The sequence below is a fragment of the Oratosquilla oratoria genome, unplaced genomic scaffold (genome assembly GCF_046742065.1).
Source record: "Oratosquilla oratoria isolate Oo_2021 unplaced genomic scaffold, ASM4674206v1 SCAFFOLD50, whole genome shotgun sequence".
In the NCBI taxonomy this organism is placed as follows: Eukaryota; Metazoa; Arthropoda; class Malacostraca; order Stomatopoda; family Squillidae; genus Oratosquilla; species Oratosquilla oratoria.
The window spans coordinates 97,501-107,500 of NW_027467714.1; positions in this window are offsets into that span (position 1 = coordinate 97,501).

Genomic DNA, 10,000 nt, shown 5'->3' on the forward strand with positions numbered 1-10,000 from the left:
ATGACTTCGTAAGAATGTCATCTCAACCTGAATCTAGCTACTGCCATGCCCATGGCAGTAGCTTAGAGCACACAATAGTTCAATCTCCAAACATACTCAGGCCCATTTTCACAAGCGCCCGTATCACAACCCCAAAGACTAACTGTAACCAGTCCACAATCGTCCCTTTAGTGGCTGGTCTCTCTTACCTTTCAGTGTTATGTGGACCAGTTACCTATCTCTGTAACAGTATACACTGAAGTAGAATGCAGCATCATAGGCAAAAAGGCATATTCTGCTCTCAAGGATTTGTACAATGTACCATTGTTATCTTCTTGTAGTGTTTTGCAAGTTGCACAAGGCTCTCCCTTGTCTATTCTTGGATTTATTTACATTCCCTTAAGGTTTTTTCCCATGTTAAAGTGTTTCATGTTAACTTTGTGAGGTTTCTGCTCTCATACTTAAGTATGATTGTCTCTTAGGCTTTGATACTTTAGCAATTCATGCCATAGATATATCTCCTCGGCTCCGTATGCTTACTTTAAACAATAATGTCATTTCCGTAATTGACAGGTCTGTTTCTATACATAGCTCACATTCTGTGCGTGCTCTGCCCAGGCAGTCATCTTCTAAGGGTTCAAAACTTTTAGGCCCTCCTGTACTTTCTTGTGTTGATACTGTTGTAGGTGAGCATTATATTAGTCTTTCTAGTGCAGTTTGAGTCCCCGTGCACATTTCAGATGCTCCAGTTGGTTCTGACGTCTTATATCAACCTGACTCTGTTCTTGTTAGACACCTTGCTTCAGAAGGTACTCTTTCCACTGTTCGTAAGGACCATGTTACCACGGTCATGATAACCAGCATTACTGGTGCTCCCGTCACACTCTCTTCTGGTATTCATTTAGGTTATTTTGATGTTGTTGATGCTGACACTGTCCAAGATTCATCTCCTATCGCAGTAGCTTCTATTCAATTGTCTACACATGCAACTGACACAGCTTATTTAGACTCTCAGTATGCGACATATGTAGGTAATATTGATTTTCCTGAGGTAAGATATCGCCTCATTGAATTATTGATACATCGTCCAGTTTTACCCTTACCTGGTGAACAGCTGGGAGTTACGGATCGTGTTTTCCATAGCACTGATCTTAAACCAGGGGTGTGTCCAGTCTACGTACCTTCTTACAGGTTGCCTCATTCTTGTACACTTGTAGCTCACTCTTTAGTTAACGAGTTGTTGAGTGAGGGTCATCCAAGAGCCTCATTCCAATTGGAATTCCCCGTTCCTTCTTGTGCCTAAGAAGAATGGATCATTCCGCCCTGTTGTGGATTATAGGCGTGTTCACGATATCACAGTTCCAGATCATTACCTTTTGCCTGTGTTGAGTGATCTTTAGTCTATAGGATCAGGTAACAATGTGTTCACTACCTTGGACTAAAAGGCTGGCTTTTGGCAGATTCCTTTGAAGGAAAAGTCTCGTATGAACACGACTTTCTCGACTCCGACAGGTCATTATGAGTGGCTTCGCTTCTCCACGGAATTGCAGAATGCTTCTTTAACATGTCAGCGCCTTATTATCTCAATTTTTCATGGACTAGTGGGTAATGGACTTTTTGAGTATCTGGATGACTTGATTCTAGTTTCCAAGGATGTGGAAAGTCATTTCCATAAGTTGTCCTTAGTCTTGCAACGTTTTGATGAAGCTGGGTTAAAGCTCAATTTACCCAAATGTTCATTTTTTTTAAGTCCAGCATCCAGTTTTAGGTCATGTGGTAGACAAATATGGCATCCATACTACTAATGATAAGATCAAGGCTGTTAGAAACTTTCCTACACCTAAAACACTTGACCAAGTACGTTCTGTTCTAGGATTGGCAGGATACTATTCTGCTTTTGTAAAAGAATTTGCTTCCATAGCATCACTTCCTACTCGTCTTCTCAAAAAGGTGTTTCCTTCCAGTGACATGATGCTCATCAGAAAAGTTTTGACTCCTTGAAACAGCCATTTACTCAGGCGCCTGTGTTGGCAGTCCCAGATTATAATCTTCCTTTTACCATTTGCAATGATGCTGTCCTAATGCAACAAGTAGATGGTCGTCGTTCACATGTCATTACATATGCTAGCCACGAACTCAATCATGTTGAGTCTCGCTACTCTGTTACACTTCTGAAAGTTTTAGCATTGGTGTAGGCTCTAAAGCCGTTTTGTGAGATCATCTTTGAATATCCTATCACAATTTACACAGACTGTCACGCATTATTTTTCAGGGACAAAAATCTTTCAGGCTACCTAGCCAGATGATTTCTTACTACTGAGGAATTCAGCCCAGTCTCTAAACATATCCCGGATCGTGCAAACAATGTTGCTGATGCACTTTCACGAAATGTACCCATAGCTGTAATTCACAACTTCCCCCTGCGAGATTTAGCCAAAACTCAACGTGAGGACCCTGTTTGGTCTGCTGTCATTTACGCCTTAGAATCGCCAATGATGCTACCTTGCCAAAATTGCCTGTGTCTGTCTCAATTTTCCTTTCAAGACAGTTTTCTCCCTCGTAATTTGAAAGTGTTTGAGCAAGATGTGGCAGAGTTAGTGATCCCTGAGTCTTTAGTCCCTGTTGTTTTATCTCTTGCTCATGATTCCCCTCAAGTTGGTCACCCAGGTCGTAACAAAAATCTGGCTATGGCTCGCAAGAAATATTATTGGCTTAGAATGCGTTTAGACATTGCCATTCATGTAGCCCATACCTGCATTTATCCAGCCTCCCCCATTGTCCAAGGTTCCCATTGTGTTACCCCCTGTTCAACACTCGTATCATCTACGTTCAAAAGGTACAATACCTTGATGGTCGAGTAAGACTATTGTCCTACGTTTTTCGTGGATTTTTTTTTTTTTTTTTTTTGTAACTAATATCTATTAAGCATGTGCATTATGTAAATAACTGCGTACAGCTCTTCTATAATTATGTGCCAAATGTATGATTCTTCTGTAACTTTTCCCATTTATACTGTGTGTTGTTGTGTAATTCTTGTATATGTTATTATGTATTTTTGTCACAATTTTTACTGGTGTCAGTATGTAGTTGTACCCATATCCTATTGTGTTTCTTGTGTTTCTCTGTTCCCTGCCACTAATGTTGTTTCCTCGGTGAGGGCATCGAGAGGTGGTGGCCGAGCTATGTAATAGGAGCGTATAGTGTTGTATAATTAATTACCTATGTATATTTATGTACAAAGCCGCCTGGCAGGTTCCTGTTAGTATGTTTGTATTCCCCGCCAAATGGATTGATGTTTTTTTTAGCGCATTTTGAGCGCGGGGCGCGATGTAAGCCAGTCTGTTGTCAGCTGTGAGTTAGAGAACACACGGTCTTTTTTTTTGTGTGAAATATTTCGATATATACATATTTTTACAAGTAATGCGACTTTCATTTAACCTACCATTATAGACTTTAGTCAACACATAACCGATCTCTGCAACTCTGTTGATTTGGCATTCCACTCTAATGAATATAGGTCCATAGTGGTTTTAAACCTTATATATATCTTTTATAAAGCTTTTCTCATCTTCTACCACTGAATAGATAGTTTACAATTTTAATATATCCTTGAATCACAGTTACTCATAATTTGTCTATTCTCCCTTTGTAATGAGATAAGAATTTCCAACAAATATTACACAAACGGCATGATAATATTCTTTTTGTCATGTCCTTCTGCCAGGTAAAATCGAACGGACTATAGTTAAATTTTTGCGTCGAAATTACTATCTTTAGTTTGTATGAGAAAATAGACTATAGAGCGAATAAATTATGTCCGAAAACGCTACACTCAGAGGTGATAAAATGGTTATTGTTTTCCTTCTATTTCGAAACGCCTTAGCAATGAAATGAAATTTTGAACCACTAACATTAGGTGAGGTTCGAATCAACACCGTGTAATGTACAGTTACCAGCAAATGTTTTGACCCACGTTACAGTTCTCATAACATCAATATTATTTTATTTGTCGAGTACGTGACATATTTCCCTATATAGTATCCAGCTTGCATACATATACCAAACGCTTTTTCCCCCTTATAAAGGAGGTAGCCAACTTACACTTAGGTAATTTTCTTGAATAGGTAAAATAAAATGCCAGAGAAAGAATTTGAATTTACTATCATTAAAAAACTGTGTGGGTCAAAATTTTTGCTCGTGACTGTACATAAAAACAAGACAATGCACGTGATGATCTACAGTACATCATTTAGCATTACATTTGAATTGGCATTATTAGTGTAATACGAACTTGTTATTAGCGTCAGGGACAGTACACAGGTGCCTCAAACCGTAGAGGTTTACATTTTAGTCATTTGAATTATGAAACTGCATTTGATGTTCCACAAATGCAATGGTCTTGGCCTACAGTGCATTTGATGGATATGTTAGATATGTAAATGCCCCAAACGTCAAACAGAAAATTTACATGCTCGCGAGACATCAAAGCCATTTTCACACATTTTGCATATTGTGTATGCAAATGTTGTACTGTTTCTGGCACTTATTATTGGTATACTGTATAAAACTTTATATAATATAGGTATGTATGTTTACATTTGTATCACAATACCTTAGCCACGTTATGAAGTATTACCAATCATAGAACATTATCACCCCACAGTTATCCTAATATTATTGATTAACGTCAGTACGGCACTTGGGACTGTACATGTTTATACGATAACATGTTCGTGTTATCCTATCTGCTCGGTGTATAAAATAGTTTGGCATTAGTTAGAATGAGATTTAAAGGGGATCTCAATACAGTGAGGGGATTACTTAATACAGGCATAATGTTTTTGTTCTAAATAAAAGCGTCAATCGTTAACCAGAATTAACAGCACCATAGCAAACAGTTTTGTAGATAATCTTACTCGATATCAACATATAAAACCTATGGACCTTAGTCTAACCCCGTCCGTTACAAGGGAAGTAAGACGCGTTTTTCCGCCCTTGTTGAAAGTTAGTTAGTGGGACCGCAAACCTATATCAGAAGTAAATAAAGCATAATTGAAGTTACAAGTAGATCAATATTTCTGTTTAATGGAGACTGAGCTCAAATGCATCATGAATGTTTTGATTTCAGACAGTATAAATTTGTGCATTTAATGCAAACTTATGGGATTATTTTAAATTGAAAGAAGTATTCTCTCTCTCTCTCTCTATATATATATATATATATATATATATATATATATATATATATATATATATTTATATATCTCTCTCTCTCTCTCTCTCTCTCTCTCTCTCTCTCTCTCTCTCTCTCTCTCTCTCTCTCTCTCTCTCTCTCTCTCTCTCTCTCTCTCTCTCTCTCTCTCTCTCTCTCCCTCTCTCTCTCTCTCTCTCTCTCTCTCTCTCTCTCTCTCTCTCTCTCTCTCTCTCTCTCTCTCTCTCTCTCTCTCTCTCTCTCTCTCTCTCTCTCTCTCTCTCTCTCTCTCTCTCTCTCTCTCTCTCTCTCTCTCTCTCTCTCTCTCTCTCTCTCTCTCTCTCTCCTCTCTCTCTCTCTCTCTCTCTCTCTCTCTCTCTCTCTCTCTCTCTCTCTCTCTCTCTCTCTCTCTCTCTCTCTCTCTCTCTCTCTCTCTCTCTCTCTCTCTCTCTCTCTCTCTCTCTCTCTCTCTCTCTCTCTCTCTCTCTCTCTCTCTCTCTCTCTCTCTCTCTCTCTCTCTCTCTCTCTCTCTCTCTCTCTCTCAAGAAGATTCCCTAAGATTACAAAGCTGGAATACCAAATGACCATGCCAAAGGGGGCAATATTTTCCTGTTGTAATCCATATGTGAATCGAGTAATACAAGAATGTAAATGAGTTTTGATCTTGCATTTTCACAGGATTAAATTATTACAAAGGAAGACCTTACGACAGGGGACCTTTTGGTTCATAACTAGGGCCTTCCTATGGTAAGGCCGTGATAAAGAATCGATGTTGGTATTCACATCACAGACAAATTAGCACTCAGGTCAGTCTAAAGAAGGAAAACTTAATTAAGTTGGAGCGATTTTTATTTATGTGGTGAAAAACTGCAGAAGAGAACAGGAAAATATAAAAGGAAAAATATAGACTAAAATATGCAAAAATGAGTGTAAATGAATCAGCCATTTCGAGTCCACTGCTGAACAAAGGCCTCTCCTGAACTTAACCACGTCACCTTTGCACACTTTTCTATCTTGTTTATCCATCTTTTGTCTAGTTTCCTGGCGTCCAGCCAGTAACATATTTGCCACATCGTACGCCATTCCTTCTGGTCAACTCACCTGCCCTAATTTTTTCCCCTCTCTTTTACCACCTCTAAGACATTTCCACTCTAGTTTTACGACTGTGTGTACGATTTGATCTAAATTACAACTTTCATATATGACCTGTCAGCTATGTGAGACCCTGCATATCTTCACCTACAGTATATCAACAGAACTCTTATAGTCTTTCAGATACTCAAGCCTATCAACCAACGTTGAGGTGTTAGCTTTTGGATAGGTAATTGTAAGTATCGTCACCAAAACCCCGGTTGGCGTCTAAGAGGATCAGAAGGCCTATAAGGAAGTCATATTAGCAAGGATAGAAAAAAGTAGGTGAGGAGCCAACGTTAGGAGAAGCGTAGCTATGTCCGAAGCCGTCACTTTGGCCCTAGGAGCTCGGGCTGTTGGAGCAGGGAATCGGAAAGGGGTGCGGGATTCGAACCCACAACATACTTCCAACTACCCCACCAGCACGATATCCGGGTTGAAAAGAGAACGAGAGAGATAAAAGAATAAATGGAAACAAGAAAATAGAAGAATGACAAGAAATGAGCATTAAAACAGAAAAAAACAAAAACAGAGGGAAGTAATAAGCAGAGGAAAATTTGAGATCAAAAGGTTCTAGGAAAGATCAAAATTCGAATCTGATCGGGACAATGGTAGCAATAAACGAAGGATAAGAGTAGAAGGGTGAAAAGGAGGATCTGAAAGAAGTGTGAGACACAAAGGTAGACAGACAAGAAGCTGCGCAGAGAGAAAGGGGATCGGAACAATCTGAGAGAGTGCCATCAGTAAGGAGAAGTCATTTTATCATTATCGACTGCTCGTATTCCACTGCTACACATATTTATCTCCCAGCCTTTTCCAAGACTTGCATGATTTTTCATATAAGTATAGCAATTTACACTTGGTTGTGAATAACCTATGAAGGGGAGCCAAACTTTTTTCATGAAGACCATATATGTTTCTAGGGAGGAGTTACAACTGTTGAAAGATATTCCCTCTTTCACTCTCGCTCTGTCTCTCTCTCTCTCTCTCTCTCTCTCTCTCTCTCTCTCTCTCTCTCTCTCTCTCTCTCTCTCTCTCTCTCTCTCTCTCTCTCTCTCTCTCTCTCTCTCTCTCTCTCTCTCTCTCTCTCTCTCTCTCTCTCTCTCTCTCTCTATATATGTATATATCTCTCTCTCTCTGGTCTAGTTCTCTCTCTCAGTAACTCGGAACTAGACCCGTGACTTATTTCTCTCTCTTCATCAACTTGTCACAATGTACCAACATATATATATATATATATATATATATATATATATATATATATATATATATGCATGTATATGTACATACATATATATATATTATATATATATGTATATATATATATATATATATATATATATATATATATGTATATGTACATATATATATTTATTTATATATGTATATACATATATATACATATATATATGTATACATATATATATGTATATGTACATATACTGTATATATGTATATATATATATATATATATATATATATATATATATATAAAACTTTCTTATTTAGTCCTCATGGGTATTGACATACTACCAAACATAGATCAAGAAATAAGATGTCTGGATGTTGTTGTTCTTGTTGTTGTTGTTCTTCTTCTTGTTTTATCTTAAGGAGTAGAGAGAGGATTTAAAGACAGAAAATCCTGGAAGAAAATACAGGAAAGAAAAGACAGGGACGATAGCCGTTCTTTGGTCTTTTTATCACAAAGTCCTGGTCGTGGAATAAAAGAAATACAAAAGGTGAATATCAGCTCCATCAAACAAGTTACAAACAATACATTGGTCCTTATGAGCAAGAATCTGAAACTTTCTTTAGAACGTTGCATACTTATATTATTCTAAATCAAAAGTTTGTTTATAAAGTTTTATGGCAAAACTACAGGGTCTTAATCTTTTTCTTAAAAGATTCTAAGGTCGATATGGTGGCGGTTCGAACTTTGCCGTCGGCGAAGTTGAACGCTATAATTCGTCTGTGAGGGGCACCATCCTAGCCTTCCGATAGGAGGGAGTTTATGACGTTAACCATATTGTTGTTGTTGTTGTTGTTGTTGTTATTATTATTATTATTATTATTATTATTATTATTATTATTATTATTATTATTATTATTATTATTATTATTATTATTATTATTATTATTATTATTATTATTATTATTATTATTATTATTATTATTATTATTATTATTATTATTATTATTATTATTATTATTAACATTATTATTATTATTACTATTATTATTATTATTATTATTATTATTATTATTATTATTATTATTATTATTATTATTATTATTATTATTATTATTATTATTATTATTATTATTATTATTATTATTATTATTATTATTATTATTATTATTATTATTATTATTATTATTATTATTATTATTATTATTATTATTATTATTATTATTATTATTATTATCATTATTATCATTATTATTATCATTATTATTATTATTATTATTATCATTATTATTATTATTATTATTATTATTATTATTATTATTATTATTATTATTATTATTATTATTATCATTATCATTATTATTATTATTACTATTATTATTATTATTATTATTATTATTATTATTATTATTATTATTATTATTATTATTATTATTATTATTATTATTATCATTATTGTCATTATTATTATTATTATTATTATTATTATTATTATTATTATTATTATTATTATTATTATTATTATTATTATTATTATTATTATTATTATTATTATTATTATTATTATTATTATTATTATTATTATTATTATCATTATTATTTTATCATTATCGTTATTGTCATTATTATTATTATTATTATTGTTATTATTATTATTATTATTATTATTATTATTATTATTATTATTTTATTATTATTATTATTATTATTATTATTATTATTATTATTATTATTATTATTATTATTATTGTTATTATTACTGATATTATTATTATTATCATTATTATTATTATTATTATTATCATTATCATTATCATTATCATTATCATTATCATTATCATTATTATTATTATTATTATTATTATTATTATTATTATCATTATTATTATTATTATTATTATCTAAATAGTCTAATTATCTGAATTATTTAGAATCTTCCATGGGACTATTCTTTTTTTTCTTTTAAGACATTGAATGGTATCACATTATGAGATTATAGAAAATCAGAACATGAATGTGCTGTCAACGAATTCTTTAAAATAGTGGAATGAAATCAGTACAATAGAAGGTACTTCTTGGTTTCAGGAGGGTAAGATCTCAAGATAGTATTTCTCAACTGGACTTTTAGTGAGAAAGGGTAAGAAAAATGTCACTCCAAAAGCCAGCGAGAAATGTTGCCTCACTTTCAACATGAAAAGACTTTCCTCACGTTCAGATGAGAAATGTTCCTTCACTTCTACAAGAGAGGGTGATAAAGAAATGTGCGGTTTTAAGGAAAAGAAAAAGGAGAGAAGAAAGATCACTGTGACCTCGACAAATTAAAAAAGTACCAGAAGCTGAAAGGGCTAAGTAATGTGATCCATTATGACATATTTCTTTTATTTCATCATCTGGAAGGAAAGAAGTTTAATAAGGAGAATAAAGGAAGAGAGAATGAAGGTGTAGAGAAGGGTACCATTAGGTAAAAAAAAATGAGACATAAGAAGTTAAAGAAAATAGAATGGGAGTAC